This window comes from Papaver somniferum, chromosome 1, assembly GCF_003573695.1.
Source record: "Papaver somniferum cultivar HN1 chromosome 1, ASM357369v1, whole genome shotgun sequence".
NCBI lineage: Eukaryota > Viridiplantae > Streptophyta > Magnoliopsida > Ranunculales > Papaveraceae > Papaver > Papaver somniferum.
In genome coordinates this window covers 135177723-135198574 of record NC_039358.1, presented here as the reverse complement: position 1 = coordinate 135198574, position 20852 = coordinate 135177723, and the positions used below count along the sequence as shown (strand labels likewise).

General features: G+C 36.8%; 1 non-coding gene across 1 annotated transcript; it reads left to right on the top strand.

The window, feature by feature from the left end:
• The first annotated feature begins 5874 nt into the window (after positions 1-5874).
• LOC113345246 lies at positions 5875-6030 on the top strand. The gene has a single exon (XR_003358045.1). It is a non-coding gene; the product is annotated as a 5.8S ribosomal RNA (ribosomal RNA).
• Positions 6031-20852: the final 14822 nt, after the last annotated feature.

The window sequence follows — 20852 nt, the reverse complement described above, 5'->3', positions numbered from 1 at the left end:
TAGGTAACATCCTATATAAAGAGAAAGGTAGGAGAGAGAAAAATAACTTGTATTATTATTATCTTTTTATTCTTCCCCAAAAACCAGAGAGAGAGAGAGCTCCAAATACTCATTAATGGAGTCTCAATGTAATTCATATGTAATTCAATGATCATAGTGAAACCTAACCCCGTGGATGTAGATCAAATTGATCGAACCACGTAAATCTTGTGTCTTATTTTCTATTTTCATTATCTTTATCTTTATTTTCATATCAAATAAGTTTAGATCTAGAAATCATAGTCATGATAATACAAGGGGTGTGTTGTAGGATTTCCTGCAACTACATAATGGCGCTAGAAACAGGGACGAGTAAAGGATTTATCCTTCCTGTAACTTGTTGATTCAAGAAATTTTCATGAAGATTAGCTACTGTTCATATTTTTCTAGATCTACAAAATTTAGGTTAAAAATGGAAATTTTATGGAAGAAATCACACTTTCAGGGAGTAAACATCATCAACAATTCAAAGACATGAAAAGAGTGAGAGAAAAAAATTAGTTGTTGTGGTGAAATTTAAGGAGAAAATGGAAGTTTCAGTGGAAGATTTTCATGTTCAGGAGAAGAAGGCAAATGTGAAAGAAGTTAAGGAAGGACGAAGAAAAGATAAGAGGCAAATGCTGCAATTTCTATCACAAACAAAAATTCGCACAGATGGTTTGAGCTAGAGCGAGTAAGCGATAGGTCACGGGTTCGAATTTCGCAGAGACACATATTTTTTATTTTCTTCTCATTTGCATGGGAGAATAAAAGAATAAGAGAAAAACATTGTGCATTTATTTCGCAAAGAGATTCTTGAACAGTTGGTCAAGAGAACAATACGTACGTTCGTGGTCGCAAGTTCGAACTTCCCTGCGAGCATAGTTTTCTTCTTTTTACAGATAGTGAAGAAATGAATAATTTCGCAATATTGTTTCATTAGTTCGCAAACAAGAGGTAGCACAGTTAGTCGATCTTCGCTAGAGTGAGTTGTAAGACTCGAGTTCGAATCCCTCATCAAGCTTAATTTTTCGCATATTTTTGAAATCCTAAAGGCGAAGAAACGGAATAAAGTACAACATTGTGTGTTTCTTTCGCAAGCAACAAGTAGTGCAGATGGTCAGAGAAGGAGTATGCAAACTAAAGGACATAGGTTCGATTCTCCCTGCGACCAAATAATTTTTGCTTCGCAAATATTCATTTCGCAGAGTTGATATTTGATTACTTCGCACAGTCTTTGATTATTTCGCAAGAGAGGGTTAGCACAATTGGTCAATAGGCATGAATGCAAGCAGCAGGTCGCGGGATCAATTCTTGCTTCTCGCATGTTTATTTTTTACAGAATTGCCTCTTACACAGTTGGAATTTGATTACTTCGCAAGAACTTTGATTATTTCGCAAAAGAGGCTTAGCACAATTGGTATGGTGCGAGAAAATCCAAGAAGCAGGTCAAGGGTTCAAGCCTCACTTCTCACACTTCTTTTTGCTGCGCGAAATTCATACATTTCAAGGCATTTATTCACTTCTTTGACAACAACATCGATTCACATGAAAGATAAGTACCACTTCCTTGAACATTTTACTTTATACTAAGAACGAATAAAAAGATTTTTGATTTGATTTACAAAAAAATGATTCAATCGCACGATTACAAAGATTTCAAGATTTCAAAGATTTCAAGATTACAAAGACTTCAAAATTACAAAGATTGCGACATTTTATAATTACAGAAAACTGAAAAAATTTAATTTATATGTTTCTCTAGAATATTTCTTTTACAGAGAACAAAAAGATTTTTGATTTGATTTACAAAATGCGAAACAATCGCAGAATTACAAAGATTTCACAATTACAAAGATTTCAGAATTATAATGTATTAGAACTTCTCTTGAATATTTACTTTGCTTCAAATGATATGATATGATGAGAATGAAAGAATGAATGAAAGAATAAAAGAACAAAGAAACGCGAAAATTTCGCAAGAGACAATCTAAAATCCATAAAAATCTAAGATTAGAATGGGGCGAACCTTTATGGCGTACACCCTAGTTCGCGAATAAAATTTCGCAAGAGGCAAATGTAAGACCTAAAGTACGTCATAGAAGGGGGTACCTGTAGCATGACTCAGGGAAAAGGTTACACCGCCCCTGGAACCTGAGTCATGGAGATTTGGGGTCAATAAAGCCCATTCGGGAGAAGCACCTTGGATTCTCAGCCTAAGCATATGACTTAAGTTGGGCGACTAAGGTAATAAGGACTCTCCCAAGGAGTGCAGAATCTGATCAAGGCGCCAAGTACACAGTTGAGTCAAGAGTTCCAGGGGCGTTTGAAGCGTCCTTGCCATTCTTGACAAGTCTTGGCTTATACTGCACTCGGCCCGAAGAAAACCCCACTTAGGGTGCAGTCTCGTAACCATAAGCCCTATAGGTAAAAGGGATAAGAGGCTGCGAAAACACCTGGTTGTTGTTAAGACCAGATGGGAGGAGCTAACCTTGTATGGTAGAAGTACGCCTCCTTGAAGGGGAAACCAGGGGGGAGATAAGGGCGGCACCCTCCATTAGGGAGCTGATAAATGTCTTAAAAATGCAAATGTCATGAGGCTTTTTACTCGCAAGGGTATTAAGGCTTGTCATATTTGTGCAACAATCCTGAAGAGGCAATAATACTAGAGAAAAAGATAAGACGAGATCAATGGGTCATTACATGAAAGTGTGAAGACGTCCTGCGATTTCGTCGCAAGACGGCAATGTCATGGGGCTTTATTTTCGCAAGAATATTTAGGCCTGTCATATTGTCGCAACAATCCTGAAGAGGCAATAATATAAAAGAAAAAGTTAAGGCAAGATCAATGGGTTTTTGCATGAAAGTGCAAAGACGTCCTACGATTTTGTCGCAATGACAAGAGGTGGAAAAATAAGACCTTTAACTAGGAAGGCAAAATAAGACCACATAAGAAAATGAGTAAGCAAGTAAGCTTGCGAGAATGATTATATGTAAGCAAACAAGCTTGCGAATATGTACATGGAAATGAAACTGAGGCAGTGAAAATGCCGCAGACTTGATATTATGATCATACTGTTATGAGATACTAATAGTGCAGGAAAAAGGAAAGATGAAACACAAGTAAGAACTTGTGAGGAACAATAACTACACGAAGAGGAATGCATACACTAAAGAAAAAGCCAGAGAAATGGTGAATTGAGGCAATTTAAAGCTACATCAATTTTAGCGTGCAAAATGAGCTAAGTAACGCAAACATTAGCTATACATTGCAATAGATAAGCATTCTCATCATACAAACATCATACTCGCATCATAAAAGCATTGCATAAGCATTTCATAGCATAAACATATCATACACATTTCATAACATAATCATCACATAAGCATTATATTCGCACAAGTACTTTAAAAAACTGTACGAAATAATATTGCAGAACTTTGCAATAATATCGCAGAATTTCGCAGGATTATTCAGAATTTCGCAGGATTATTCAGAATTTCGCAGAATGTGTCAGAATTTCGCAGATTTTTCAGAATTTCGCAGGATTATTCAGAATTTCGCAAAATGTGTCAGAATTTCGCAGGATTATTCAGAATTTCCCAGAATGTGTCAGAATTTCGTAGGATTATTCAGAATGTGTCAGAATTTTGCAGAATGTGATTATTTCGCAGAATGTGATTATTCCGAACGATATGATCATTTCGCTCAATTATTTCACACAATTATAAGCAACTTGAAGAGATTATACTATAGCATGAGCACAAAACATGAGACAGAGGAAAGATGAGAATGAAGAAACAATTCGCACATTCAACATTTTCTTAAAGATTCTACCCTCATAGATAAAGAACAAAGGCAACTATGGATTACCAAGAAAATATTTTATGTTCTTTATCTTCTCGGCAAGAATCACCAAAAATGGAGTAATAATTTCGCATGAATAGAGGTAATACTTATTATTCTCATTCAAGGACGGATACTTCTTACATTTCGAGAATTGAATATTTCTTATACTTCATCAAGGATACTTCATGCTTCTTATACTTCTTCAAGGATACTTCATACTTTGCATACTTCAAAAGATGATACTTCTTATTTACTTCGCAACATTCCGGAACTTCACAAAAGAATAGAGGCGAGTACGTACTTTTCAAGTCCAATATTCTTTCGCTCGTTCCTCCAACGACTACAACAAGGTGGATTTTTCTTTAAAGATCGCTCTTCAAGCAATATTCAAGGAAAAAGAGGCAAGATGTAGGATCCGAATATCGCACAACAGTAAGAATTTGTGAAATTATAGATAGAGCCTGCGAATTATAGAGAGAGTTTGCGAGAAGGTAGCGAAGCTTGCGAGAATGTAGTTTGGGCGCGAGATAATATGAGCTGTACTCCACTATATGTGAGCTGTCATCCACTAGGTAACATCCTATATAAAGAGAAAGGTATGAGAGATAAAAGTAACTTGTATTATTATTATCTTCTTATTCTTCCCCAAAAACCAGAGAGAGAGCTCCAAATACTCATTAATGGAGTCTCAATGTAATTCATATGTAATTCAATGATCATAGTGAAACCTAACCCCGTGGATGTAGATCAAATTGATCTAACCACGTAAATCTTGTGTCTTATTTTATATTTTCATTATCATTATCTTTATTTTCATATCAAATAAGTTTAGATCTAGAAATCATAGTCATGATAATACAAGGGGTGTGTTGTAGGATTTCCTGCAACTACAAGGGTAACCAAGTACACCACAATCTTTTCGTTTCAACCTATAAGTCCGATACCAAGTGTGATCGTCTATGGACAAAGTCGAGATAATACAACAACAAGGTATACACTTGATAATAGTTACGGTATGAAACCGATATACTATAGGATCACAATCAAGTGTCTTGGATTAACGTACAAGTGTTATTTACTTTATTATAACTTAAACAATTATATTGAGAAAGTAAAGTAAATGACACAACAAGATTTTGTTAACGAGGAAACCGCAAATGCATAAAAAACTTGGGACCTAATCCAGTTTTGAATACTCTCAATATTAATCCGTTATACAAAAAACAAAGCCAATTTAGTATAGTTGAGGCCAAGTAATCTACTCCTAGTTACTTAGTTCCTCAGTATCCCTGCGCTTACAATCGTCTGGCAAACGCACGTGAATCTCAAGACAGAAATCACTATCTTGAGTTGCTTTACTGATGTAAAGTCTTAAGCACTCAACTCTTTTTGATCGTTTTCCAAACAGTAAAGCAACAAAGTTGTTTGGTGATAGGTGACTAAAATATATAGTTTGAGTATCACTTTCTTATGCTTTTCTTCACTATTTTTCTTGTATTAGTTGGATATTACGCTTGTTTTGTTTTTTGTAGCTATGTTGGAGTCATGCGACAAGAAAAGAAAGAAATTGAAGCTCAAAGCAATGCTCGGAAGCCTTAGATGTTGATGGCACAGAACATAGACAGAACACATCGAAACTGTAAAACAACGCGAAATTGTCTTGCACCAATTGTTTGAGTGAGCCCATCAATAGGAATTGCCAGCAAGTAATCTTGAGCATGTTTGAATTTATTACTCTGCCAGAGAGCTGAATTTATTGACAATTATATCATTGTCAAAACCTGCCCAGCAGAACGACCCGCGAACACGTGAATCCAAGTTCAGTGATGGTGCAAGTGGGGAGAGATCCCCCTTGCTCCACCGCTCGGTCGGGGAGTTGGCTAACGCCCTCTCTTTGTGCCGAAAAATGAACCCAAGGCGCGGTAAGCGCTAGCGTGCCTCTTCTCTTTCTCCTGCCTCGGTGGGAAAAATGCAGCGGTAGGTATCGCGAAATCCAATCTTCGAAAGACTCTCGGCAACGGATATCTCGTCTCTCGCATCGATGAAGAACGTAGGGAAATGCTATACTTGGTGTGAATTGCAGAATCCCGTGAACCATCGAGTTTTTGAACGCAAGTTACGCCCCAAGCCTTCGGGCCGAGGGCACGCTTTCCTGGGTGTCACGCACCGAGTCTCCCCCTCCAACTCATCTCATTGGCGCCTTCTGGCGACATTGGCATTGGGCAGTGAATGGGGAGGATATTGACCCCCCGTGCCTTGAAAGTGCATTCGGTCTAAACACAGGCCCTGGGAGGCCAGCGTCACGATTCGTGGTGGTCGACACTCGTTGTCTCTCTTCATTCCTGAATTTGTGTCTGTTTTGCTTAACGTGAAGGACCATAAGGAACCCTTCGGGCCATAAATATGGCACCCACTCTGCGACCCCAGGTCAAGCGGGACTACCTGCTGAATTTAAGCATATCAATAAGCGGAGGAGAAGAAACTTGCAAGGATTCCCCTAGTAACGGTGAGCGAACCGGGAACAACCCAGCTTGAGAATCGGACGGCTTCGCTGTCCGAATTATAGTCTGTAGAAGCGTCCTCAGCGACGGACCGAGCCCAAGTCCCCTGGAAAGAGGGGCCTGAGAGGGTGAGAGCCCCGTCGTGCTCGGACCCTGTCGCACCACGAGGCGTTGTCGGCGATTCGAGTTGTTTACACCCAAGTTTGGCTATTTACACCCCCAAGACATATGTTATTTACACCCCTAAAATGGATAAGGGGCACCCCAGTTGATAAAAGGTAACCACCTGCTATTCACACCCCTACTCTCGCTAAGGGGCATCTTCTTCTTTCTCTTTTGAAAACCAAATTTGGTTCGCAGTTAATAGCATACCTTTCTGGATCAGTGTTGGACGAGTTTTATTGAGATTCAATCACAAATTTTGGTTACATTGGACTTTATTGGGCTTAACAGAGCAGGTATAAGTGTTGTATTGGAGGAAATCGGGCCGTATAATGGTTTCTCGACGAAACAGGAGTGAAGGATAAACTCGGGTTCTATTTTAATCTCTGTTGTTATATTTGGAAAGTACGTGAAGAACATGAAAATATATATACTTTGCGAGATTCGGTCACACCCTTTGAAAAAATCTCGAGATATTCAGCAGCGTGAAGAGAAAGAAAATAAAAAAAGAAATCCCGGGACTTTAATCGAAAGAAAACAGAGTTATTTGGGAAGATTCTGTGGATATTTGGAGATAATATGTTCTCTGATTCGGTTTCGCATATCTTTGGAGAGTTTTGAACAACTCAGTATCAATCAGAGACGCGTAAAGAAGTTTAGAAAAAAAAATTATCTTCGAAACCAGGGAGAGAAGAAAAAGAAAGATATTCTCGGGATTTAGTTGCCCTGCTGTGTATAAAAGGAGTTGTTCGAACTCAAAATAGGAAAATCGGGAGTTGGGGGGACCGAACAGAGGTGGTTGGGAAGCTCTGGTTCGCTACAGAGAAGTTGCAGGAAGAACATGCACCATCAGGAAGAATAGAAGCTGAAGAAGATTGGACTAACAGAGTTAGTCGCAGAGGCAGTCTTATTCAAACAACATAACAAAAGTATTCATCAGTAGTTACAAAACACTTTTAGCAACTATATTCAACTTTTACAACAACTCTCCTTGTAACACCTATAACTGTTACGATTGAGCTGCTTCTCATATTCTTCAATTAATACACCTTTTGAGCCATGTTTCTATTTTTTGAGTGTGTTTTGGACATGATGAGCTAAACCCCAACACTGGGACAATGGAGGAAGCTGTATTTCATCCGTGTAGTAAATTAGTTAATTCTTTATTTACTTTTTGCACCGATTTTAATTGAATTAAGATTTTAATTAGTTACTTGTGACTTTATTTGATGGAGCATGCTTAGTCCTAGGGATTCTTGATACTCCATGCTTATAATCTACAAGTAATATTTTATGGAATCTACTTTGGAAAAGAATAGAGTTAATATTTGTTTTGTTTTGAGCTATAATTGCCTAGGATTAATTTCTGAACCACTTGAATATGGAAAACAATGAAATCCCGAGTCTCAGTAATCTCTCGATATTTGTGACAACCTTGTGAATATATTTTCTTTATTTTTAGTGTTTTCTATTTTTAAGTCTTAAATCAAACCTTCACAAGTCTGAGCAACGAACACTTTATTTACCACTATCAAAACTACATCAAGTTTCCAGCGAGAAGACAGGGTGATAGTTGTTGCTACTGCCGTTTAATGGAAGTAATGAAAGGTGAAGATTTTGGCTTGTTTCAGAAGTCGAAAGGTTTAGGGAACTTGGGCGGTTACCCGATTCAAGTTTGCAGGACTCGAGAACCATAAAAGGAGACGCAATAAACTCACAGGAGATATCATTCCATGCCCCTCACCTTCATTCTCAGCCAACAAAGAGGAGCAAAGATCCTCTCCAAACCCTATTCCACCACCATCTGCATCCATGCCACCTGCACTTCACCAGTTTCTCCCCTGCATACAACATCATACATCAATCCGCCAGTTCTGCATCTTCACGCCACTGCATACACCCACTTGCATATCCATCACCATCAGCATACACCTTCACATCACTTCATATTATCCTTTGCTTCAATCAATCACATTCCCCTGTTTGCAGCAGTACAAGTACTAGGACCTGGCGAGCACACCAATAGCAGCAGAATATCACGACTACAACTTCAATTCAGTGCCAGTTCCATCGCTAGATAAAAAAGCGTCACCGCCATCATTACGCTACCACCAAGCCGCAGTTTACATCATCGATGCTGCTATTCCATCGACTACAGTCCACTACTCCATACACCATACTCTCCACCTGCCGCTGTTTGGTTTGCTTATTTGGTTTCGAAGTTGTATTTTCTGTTTGTTGTTATTAATTTTCCATGAAATCCAGTAGCTAATTGCATATTGATTAGTGACGATTTTGATGTCCGGACATGAATTCAAGTTGATATTTAAAGAGCATGTTCTCTCGCAATTTATCTTGTTGTTGTTCATTCTATACCGTGCTAATAGTGATTATAAGAATTATTTCTCAATCGTTTAAGTTGCATATTGAATGGTTGTTTGGTCATTTTATTGCTAGTTAAGACCTCTTCGACCCGTAATTGTCTAGAGATTCTTAATACAATTAGCGCTATATAGATATTGACGATGGGGTTTGTTAAATATTCGTATGTGTTGAATGACAGTAGTAGATGAATCGAGATTTTGTGTTTGTCACTAGGAATAACCTATCTCATGGAACTTAATGCATTTGTTTAAGTCACACCTAGAGAGCGTACTTCTAGGAAACTTTATGAGTAGAATCCGGTAGTCGAGCGCTTCCGTATCCGGTGAAATTAGGAGATAATAGCGGAATAGTTGAGCGTACTAACTATTCTAGGGTTGTTAGTAACAAGGTACCTTGCAGAAACATAGCTATATTGATAAGATTCGCGTTTCGTGGCTGAGAAAGAGTCCTTGATCATTCTCATCCTCATAATTGCATTATTCTTATTCAGAAATTGAATTGACAACTTTGACTTAACTCTCCCTTAGGAACGAACCTGCTTGTCTGTATGCTACTAGTTATTTCAAAGAGAAGTAAGGAATTTATTTTTGTGAGTTCGACACCTCGTCATCTGGTAACCATTATATTAATCTTTAACAATAAATATATGTTGAGTTTTTATAAAAGCTCGTTCTTTTAAAAAAGTAAACTCTTTTGTCGGGTAAGATCAATCAAGATCCGAAATAATCATATCTAGATTCACAACTATCAGATTCAGATATTGAAGAATACCACCAAATGATAGTTGTCGATATGTACGACTACTCGATCAAATCTATCAAAGATAAATTAGATCTTAGTCGGATCCCAGCTAATCAAGACGTGTGCTTAAAGTAATATCACAAGATGCGAAACCAATCAGAAAAATCTTTCTTTTCTTCAAATCTTCAATTGTACCTGCACAAAAAAACTTGATTCCACTTATGATCAATCACACACAGAACGGAGTCTGTTAATAATGGATGGTCACAAGTTGTTTTCAGATCAACAAATAATTATGAGGATCCTGTCGATACTTTTATCTAGTTTGGAGTGACCTTATGTCAGAAGAGAAGGATCCCAAGAATAATCAAACTAGGTGCAATCAAAGTTTCAACAACCGTTAGTCAATCAAGTCAATAATCGAAAACTAGATAACAATTCTCTTGCCTGGTTTCCCACCAACGGTACTTTCTAGACCTTCTTGATCCCAAGGAAGTATTTAAATTTGCGGACGTAAGAGATTTCACCTAATTAGGGTACTTTCCTCTCCGGTATAGTATTACAAGTAATACTAGTAGTCGGCTCTGCTGGAAACAATGAAGTTCACTTAGCTAAGGATAGTTTGTAAGAAGAACAAAATTCATTATTTATAGACCAAGTATGTTTGGACGACAAGGGAATTCCAAAACGAAAGATTCTCAAGATATGCAATAACCTAATTTCGGTTTTCGTATTGCCAACTAATATCCAACATGTAATTCCGAAACCTCTCTTTAGAAAATATTTAATATTAGTTTAACACTTAAATAATATAGTTTTTCTAGAGATATGTTTTGATTTTTGCTGGAAAATCAAAAACATATAATTCGATAATCTTAATTAAATGATTCTCAATATTTCGGTTTGGGATCACCTTGAGTATCAAGGAATATCTTTGAACAATCAATAATAAGAATTATGTACATGTTCAAATTATGTCGACATCTAGAACTTTCCTATCTAGCAAACCCTAATTCCAAACTCACACAAAACCGTAAAGTGATATGTGAATATTGAAAATCAATTTTACTCTTGGGACCTGTTCTACCATGACTCCTAACATAGGTGTTACCAAGTCTCCAAATATAGGTGGGGATCACTTCTACCATGACTCCCAACAAAAGTTAGGATCGGTTCTACTAAGCTCCCAATATAGGTACGGATCGGTTCTAACAAGATTCCCGACAAAAAAGCTAGGATCGGTTCTACCAAGACTCCCAATATAGGTATGGATCGGTTCTACCATGTTTCCCAACAAAAACTAGGATAAGTTCTACAAATTATCCCAAGATAGGTAGGGGCCGGTTCTACATTGACTCTCAACATAAGTTAAGATCGGTTCTACCTGAATTCCCACTTAGGTTTGAATTTCTAATCCAAAAGATCTTCATCGAAAATCGGACCAACACACTTATTGATTTCTTTTCGATTACGAAGCAAGTTCGTATATGTACTTCCTTTAAACTAATGTAATGAAACATGGTTTCCTATAATGAAATTAAACTTATATCCAATACACAATCAAATAACAAGTTACATAGATTATGTTGATGTCGCATTTACGAAGTTCAAAATATAAACGTTATACTTCGTAATTCAATATACTCCCTTGACACTTTGATCATACTAATATGACAAAGTCTAATACTAGAGTATCATATATATATAAACTCGCGTGTTATATTTTCAATCTTAAACGACTTGAAAGAAATGATAGAAATGGAAATAAGTCAAGTCAGTATCACTAATCTCAAGTGGAAGGATGATGTCTTCGTTGTAGTCGATATGTCTTCATGTTCTTTAGGTCTTCAGAGTAATACTTGTACGTCTCAACATTCCTAGACTTTCTAGTCTAACCTAAATGAAGTTCACTCTAGTATTTAATCAAGCGACTCTAGATGAGTTTTGTGTCATAGCCCATCTTGAGCCATTGAGGCACCCTGTCTGCCATTAGTCCATTGTATGGTGCTATTATAACTTTATCTCCATTAGTCGATCAGTAGGCCTCTCGATTCTGCTCACTATCTAGCCGTTGGATGCCATGTTAATCATTGCTATTGATATTTAAGTTGTAAAAACTTCTTTCAGTTCATTAATGAAGATTTAAGTTGTTGTTTAGAGGCTGCATTCCTTAAGAAGCAGATTTACAATTCTTAATTTCTTTGTACTGAGTACAATTGGCATCAGAGCCATTCCAAATTTTTCTTTCTTCTAAATGGTTGGTTGTGATCCAAAATCAGTGAAGGATCTTCATGAATTCTTCACTAAAGATCGACATCACACAGAAGATCGACTCAAGAGTTTTGAGAAAGAACTGAAGGATACTTCAACTCTTTGCAAGGAAACTTCAGATGCTATGAACAATATTACAGAACAAATGAGTCTGTTTCTTAAATCTGCAAATGGAGCCAAAGGCGACCATTCAGGCGGTGAGATTCCATCAACTCCACCTGTTTTTGGCTCTATTCTTCAAAATTCGCCAAACCCACCCTTCAATCGAATTCCTAAAATCGATTTACCCAGATTTGATGGTGAAAACCCTCGTGGATGGATACAGAAATGTAACAGGTACTTTTTCCTTCACAATATTGATGATAATCGAAAGGTTGATATAACAACTATTTATCTTGATGGTAAGGCGGATAAGTGGTTATTAAATTTTCAAGTTGGTCATCCTCGTATGTCTTGGTTTGAATTTTCTCAAGGCCTCTGTGCCCGATTTGAAAATCCAGTAGATGAAAATTTGCTTGGTTCTTTTAATAAATTGATGCAAGTCAACTCTGTAGAGGAATATTATGAATTGTTTGAATCTCTCAAAGCCTTAATGCTTAATTACAATCCATCTTCGGATGAGAGGTACTTTATCATGAGCTTCAACAGCGGTCTCAAGGAGGAAATTCGAAATTCCGTGCATATGTTTAATCCTAAAACACTCAGTCAAGCATTTTCATTAGCTAGAATGGAAGAACATAAATATCAAATGCTCTATAAACCAACTAAACCAACACCCGTTCCATCCCCTAGACCATATAACCTTCCTCCAAAACCCATCATCACCTCTACCTTTACACCTAAATCAGCCCCCGCAACACCCAAATCTTTTCCCACTAATCCACTTAAACCACAATATTCACCACCTATCATTAAAAGACTTACACATGAACAAATGCGCCAAAGAAGAGAAAAAGGTCTCTGTTACAACTGTGATGAGGTTTATAGCAGTAGACATATCTGCAAAGGCAGACAACAACTATTTATGGTTCAAGCAGAGCAAATTGAAAGTCAAGACAATGACACAGAAGAAGAAATTTTGGAGGAGGTTGTTGACTCACAGTTGAATCTGACATGGAAATTTCACTACATGCTCTCACTGGGAATACCATAGGGGATACCATTAGAATTCCTGGATTCCTAAAAAACCAGCCAATTTCCATTCTTATTGATACAGGAAGCACTACCAGCTTCATTGACTCTGCATTAGCTGTTAAACTCAACTGCAAGATAGAGGCCACTCCTCAAATGCTAGTTAATGCGTCCAATGGTGAGAAAACTATCAGCACTGGCTCATGCTCACAACTTTCTTGGACCATGCAAGACCATCTATTCACTGAGGACCTCAGAATACTACAACTTGGAGGCTGTGATATGGTCCTTGGAGCTGACTGGCTCAGGAAACTAGGTGATGTTGTTTTCAACCTTTCTAAACTTAGTTTCTCCTTTGTGCATCATGGTCACCACATCATTTTAACTGGCACTAATATTAAACCTTCTCTGCTCATGATGAGCAGTTAAACAGTCAAAAAAAATTTCAGAAAAAATACACATGGCCTTGTTGGCCACTTCTTTTCTGTCACCACCTCACCCTTACCTCCTCCTGCTCCTTCACCATTACTACCACTTTTGGAAGAATACCAAGATATTTTTGTTGAGCCTACTTCTCTGCCACCACATAGAAGTTTGGACCATTCAATTCCCTTGAAACCTGACTCTCAACCTCCTAACCAAAAAGGAGTAGTTGAATCCCTTGTTTAAGAAACGCTCTCTATTGGTGTCATTCAACCAAGTCACAGCCCATTCGCATCTCCAATTCTCTTGGTCAAAAAGAAAGATGGTTCTTGGAGATTTTATGTGGATTACAGAAAGTTGAATAGTATTAGAATTAAAGACAAGTTTCCCATTCCTCTTGTGGATGAGCTGTTGGATGAATTAAAAGGGTTCAAAGTGCTTTCTAAGATAGATTTGAGAGCTGGTTATCATCAGATATTAGTCAATCCTGCTGACATTTACAAGACTGCTTTCAGGACCCATCATGGTCATTATGAATTCAAGGTTATGCCATTTGGTCTCACTAATGCACATGCAACTTTTCAAGCTCTTATGAGTGAAGTTTTTGCACCATATTTAAGGAAGTTTGTATTGGTTTTCTTTGATGACATTTTGATCTATAGTTCATCAATGGAAGAACACATTGAACACTTGAAGATTATTTTTTCTTTATTAAGACAACACCAACTCTATGCAAAAATGTCCAAATGTTGTTTTGGACAACCTCAACTGGAATACTTGGGCCACATTATTACTTCAGAAGGTGTTTGTGCTGATCTAAATAAAGTTTCAGCTATGCAGTCTTGGCCACTCCCTACTTCGATTAAAGAATTGAGGGGTTTTCTTGGTCTTACAGGCTATTATAGAAGATTTTTGAAGGACTATGGTGCCATTAGTAAACCCCTTACTGATCTTTTAAGGAAGAACTCCTTCAACTGGTCCCCATCAGCTACTACTTCTTTTGAGCAACTGAAAACTGCTATATCAACCACTCCAGTTCTTGCACTCCCAGACTTCTCCAAGCATTTTACTGTGGAAAGTGATGCAAGTGACAACTGCCTTGGAGATGTCTTAACTCAAGAAGGTAAACCCATTTCTTTTTTCAGTCAACCATTGGGACCAAGGTCTAGGGCACTATCTACATATGAAAAAGAGTTCCTAGCTGTTGTTAAAGCAGTTCAGAAATGGAAGCATTATTTACAAGGTAATAAGTTCATTATACTTACTGATCACCACAGTTTACAATACTTCCTGGAACAAAGAACTACTATAGTTCTACAACAAAGGTGGCTTATGAAACTCTTGGGCTTTGAGTATGAAATTAGATACAAAAAGGGTAAAGAACACATAGTTGTTGATGCACTGTCAAGGAGGCCTCATGATTCTTCTCACTGCCAGGCATTATCCATGTCCAAACCACTTTGGATGTCTGAACTTATCCACAACTATATTGATGACCCAAATGCTCAGCATCTCATTGCACAATTGGTCATCTCAGCTGACTCAACCCCTCCATTTACTTACAAAGATGAAATTTTGAGATACAAGTCCAGATTCTATGTGGGCACTGGTAATGGAATCAGATCTTCTATTCTGAGTACCTTACATTCCTCTGCTGTGGGAGGACACTCTGGTATGCAAGCCACCTATATCAGAGCCAAGAACCAATTCTATTGGCCTAAGATGAAGCAAGACACACTCCTCTTTGTTGCTGAATGTGATGTTTGTCAAAGAAACAAAGGAGAGCACTCATTTCCATCTGGATTATTACAACCACTTCCAATTCCAGAGCATCCTGGCAACATATCACAATGGAATTCATTGAAGGCCTTCCTCTCAGTGATAGAAAAAGTGTTATTTTGGTGGTAGTTGACAGGCTGACTAAATACAACCATTTTATTGCCCTTCTCCACCCATACACAGCTGCTTCTGTAGCCAGAGCATTCTTGGATCAAGTCTTCAAACTTCATGGATTGCCTGCATCCATAGTTTCTGATAGAGATAGAGTCTTTACAAGTAATTTTTGGAAAGACTTATTCAAATCATTGGGTACTAGATTGAACCTTAGCACAGCTTACCACCCTCAAACTGATGGCCAATCTGAAAGAGTTAATTCATGCTTAGAGACATATTTGAGGTGTATTACTGGTCACAAACCAAGAAGATGGTGTCAGTGGCTTTCTCTTGCTGAATGGTGGTACAATACTAGTTATCACACTAGTTTAAAGATGTCCCCATTTCAGGCACCGTATGGCTACTTGCCACCTCATATGGATTTTCCCTCTGCTGCAACAACTTCAGTAGCTGTTGTTGAGTCTTACTTAAAGGAAAGAGAGGCTATGATAGACATCTTAAAGGAATCCCTTAACACAGCCTAAGCTAGAATGAAATTCTTTGCTGATAAATCTAGAACTGGCAGAAACTTCCAGGTTGGAGACATGGTCTACTTAAAGCTTCAGCCATACAAACAAGCTTCAGTTGCACTCAGAAAGAACTTCAAGTTAGCTGCTAAATATTTTGGACCATTTCCAGTGTTGCAGAAAATTGGTCATGTAGCCTACAGATTGCAGTTACCCCCCAGGCAAGAATTCATCCAATATTCCACGTTTCCCAACTCAAGAAGCAGATTGGCCAACAACACACTCCTTCTCCTTATTTGCCTATTGTTGATCATGAGGGTGAGATCATTATGATACCCGAGCAGGTACTAAAACACATAATAATGCTTATTGGGAAGCGGCTGGTTAGACATGTCTTAATTCAGTGGACTAATTCAAGCCCTGAAGACGCTACTTGGGAAGATCTTTCATCCATCAAGTCACACTACTGCAATTTTATCCTTGAGGACAAGGATACTGTTTAGGGGAAGGCAATGTCATAGCCCATCTTGAGCCATTGAGGCACCCTGTCTTCCCTTAGTCCATTGTATGGTGCTATTATAACTCTATCTCCATTAGTCGATCAGTAGGCCTCTCGATTAGCGACACGTGCTCACTATCTAGCCGTTGGCTGCTAGGTTAATCATTGTTATTGATATTTAAGATGTAAGAACTTCTTTCAGTTCATTAATGAAGATGATTTAAGTTGTTGTTTAGAGGCTGCATTCCTTAAGAAGCAGATTTACAATTCTTAGTTTCTTGATTCACTTGTACTGAGTACAGTACATTTTGATACTCAAATATGACAACCAAACTTGACATACCACGCTTGGTGGGTTCAACCGAGCTATGCTCTAACAATCTCCCCCTTTGTCAATTTTAGTGACAAAAGTCTATTACATATGGAGCTAAACGAATTACAAAATAACTCATTCTTGATACGCTTGATTCCAAGTTTCAACAACACAATAACCTGCATATATTCAATCAATAAAAGCCGTTGTTGAAATTTGAATAACAAAATCTTTTACTTCCCCTAAAGGAAAGCTAGGTAAATATTCAATCCGAACATCTTTGTTATTCCCCTTTTGTAGTATGAAATACTACACAGCATGATGATATGTTTCTCCCCCTTAGTACATGCTTTACTCTTTCGTTAGATATAACATTTAAGCACATATGTCTTTTCCTAGTGATTAAAAATCACCTGTTTACTCCATATATTTCTCCCCCTTTTTGTCACAAAAATGACAAAGGTACGAGCAAATAAAAGGACAAACCGAAAGGATCTTAAAAATCTATAAGACTTGTACAACCTATAAGAGTTAAGCACGGACGTTTAACATACCATTTTAGATAACCAATACTAAAACCGAAACTATAAAGTAATCTAGCTTTAGTATGTTATCAAGGAAACAAATGCCCGAAGAAATTTTCCCTTTAGTCCGACAAACTGACTAAGATAACTTAATTCTTTTATCGAACCGATTGTGTATGTACAATCGCTTATTTAGACAAGATACAAATAGAGATCAGAGTTAACTATATTTTTCTTATCAGGCTCTAATTATTCCATAAAATAACTTAGACCTTTCCCTTTAGACAAGACAAGCACTAGGTTAGTTAACTAGCTTTTCTTATCAAGGCATTCGATTAGACTTGAATAACCGAATCCTTTAATTGATAAGTCTAACTAAGATCATAATTAATTTATTTTCTCTTATCCGGAATCAAATGGACTAAAAAAATGACCCTGTAATTTTGTTAAGACACAAACAATGGAAACGAACCAAAAGAATTGACTTTGCTATAGTTTTTCTTAACCAGAAGCAATTGAAATAAATATAACCAATGTAAGCACCGAAATTGCACTGAATTTCGTTAAGCAAAAACACTTGATACCAAACAATAAAGAAGATACCAAATCATGAGCCAAATAAATTGACACAATTCTTAACCGGAAACAATTGAATCACAATAATCAATCCACACAACATAATGGAACATATCAATTGTACCGAAATTTTGTTAAACAAAAGCAAATATATGCAATAAATAAAACGATTAACTAACAATAAAAATCGTTACCTCAATTTCCGCAGCCACTTCTCCCCAGAAAGATATATCGTTTAAGGGAAAGTTCAAATAAGAACTCTCCCCCAGTGTGTTGTCATCCTCTCTCAAGAACAAAATAACAACAACAAAAACAACCTTTACCAGTGAAAGGTTGAATAGTTTTTAACTAATTCGTGCCAACAACAAAAGTTCAAACCCGAAACACATATGTTATGTTAAACACAACTTATGTAAACATAAATTGATTATCAACATGTTGTGACTTTTCACACATGAGTTTCAATCGGAATAAAATAAATAGTTGCTTAGTTGTGTTAAGAAGATGGCCTAGTAATATATATAAAGAACAGGTTGAGTCATAGTTCCACTGTTCCACAAAGACAATAAAACAAGACAATTAATATTTCACTTTGGTCATTCTATTCCTGTTTTTGTACCAATTTGAAATGTCATTTATCTGGATTTATGTAGATTCCCTGTGAGCATAAGGTTGCTTGTATTGCTATATATTTACCAGATAAGGAAGACTCTTACAATACTAATATATTATTAAAAGAAAACCATTACATAATGCTTGAAGAAATTATTTTTTCAGTTTCGTCATAAATTTTTATTATGTCACAAAATCTATATTTTCCCCATATAATATGTCGATTGTTATTATATGGAGGTTAAAAATTTCTAAAACAAAAGGAAAACACAACAACTTATTAGTGTGTGAATTTCAAAAGTAAAAGAATATAGAGTAGTGCATTTTGATGAATAACGAAAATGCTAGTATATTATTACATAATAATGCTTGAAAAAAGGGAAAAAAATTATTATTTTTTTAAAACAAATGTACACAATTATGGGAGGTAATGATCCCTAATTGTGAGCAACATAAACTATCATGACTACAATTCCAACACCGCCAATCCGCACAAAGACTCTCCAGCAATCTTTAATAATTGTATTACCGGTTCGATTGATGGTGGTTTGTGGGCAAACCATGTGGATGTGATGGAGGTGGTGAAGATGGAGGTGGAGGTGGTGGTGGTGAATGCGATGCCGGTAAAGATGGAGGTGGAAGCGGTTTTGCTAAAACTGCTCGGATATTTCTAGCTTCGGATGAAGGGCTGAAAAACAGTAAAAGTAATACTAACCATAACACATTTTTTACAGAACGCATGACGACTGCAATTTTTTTGTGGTTTGGAGCCGGTTAATTAACCTTGATATGTATGGATGCACGCTCTACCAAACTCTATCATCACGTTCTAACTACTTAATTTCCTGACGCCACCCACAGTCCAGAAAACTGTCTTAATTGTAATCACACTGGTGCCGTATAAAGATTAATGAATTAACCGACTCATTTAACCAATGTCAGCTATATTTCGATATTTTCTTGAACTTATTTGTTACGGCAAGCCAGCCGTGGCAAGTTATCTTTTGCCACGGATTTTTGATCAATAGCCACGATCATTTGGCGTCACTAAAACTTAGTATTTTTGTAGCTTGCAATAGTTTTTCTTAACCGGAAGCAATTGAAATAAATAAACCAATATAAGCACCGTAATTGCACCGAATTTCGTTAAACAAAAACACTTGATACCAAACAATAAAGAAAATACAAAATCAAAAGCCAAATAAATCGACACAATTTTCCTTAACCGGAAATAATTGAATCACAATAATCAATCCACACAGCATAATGGGACATATCAATTGTACCGAAATTTTGTTAAACAAAAGCAAAATATATGCAATAAACTCAAGCTTTTCTTAAACAGGAAAAACGATTAACTAACAATAAAAACCGTTACCTCAATTTCCGCAACCACTTTTCCCCAAAAAGATATATCGCTTAAGCGCAAGTTCAAATAAGAACTCTCCCCCAATGTGTTGTCATCCTCTCGCAAGAAAAAAAGAACAACAACAAAAACAACATTTACCAGTGAAAGGTTGAATTGTTTTTAACTAATTCTTGCCAAAAGGAAAAGTTCAAACCCGAAACACATATGTTATGTTAAATACAACTTATGTAAACATAAATTGATTATCAACATATTGTGATTTTTCACACATGAGTTTCAATCGGAACACCTTATTATCTTTTGATAAAGCCTACCAACAACGGCTATAACTTAATCCCGCTAAATCAAAAAGCCACACAAATCATAAGGGTAACAAAATATGAGATCGAATAATTTTTAGGTTAATAAAACCAAAACCAAACATTTCATAACCAAAAGAAAATATATTTACACAGACTATGCAATCGAAAACTATCAAATTATGAAACAAAGATTATAAAATAAAATTTTATTCATTCATAAATAGATAGTTTTATTCAAATAGTTATACAAAATATCGAAATAAATCAACAGATTGATGTCTATTTTTCAGAAATAAGAACTTTAACTTATTTATCTTTGTTCCCCTTACTCTCCAATATTTCTTCAAGATTTTATTCAAACATTTTCAGATTAGCAGAGTGAAATTTAATCATTTATAGATCATGAAAATCTCTATAGGATGTTGTAATGAGCCTCAAGCTCGTCAACGCTATTAGACCAGTCATGAGACGATTTAGCCGTTAATGAATTGATTAGTTTAACACAATGTTAATTAATAGATATTAATCTAACAACGATTAAGATTCGAAACTAGTACCGCTATATAGATCTCAAAAAGTTATGCAAGATAGACTACTCGAACATGTCAATCGGATACCGAACGAAGAAGATTCTATCAGATTAGTGAGAAGGGAAAAAAAAATCATTTATTGCATCTAAACCGCCTGGCTGCCCTTATCCTTTTCTGGGTTCCTTAATAATTTCTGGTCGGCCTTATCTACCCGTGTCGAGCGATAATCTCTCGTTGTCTTTTCTT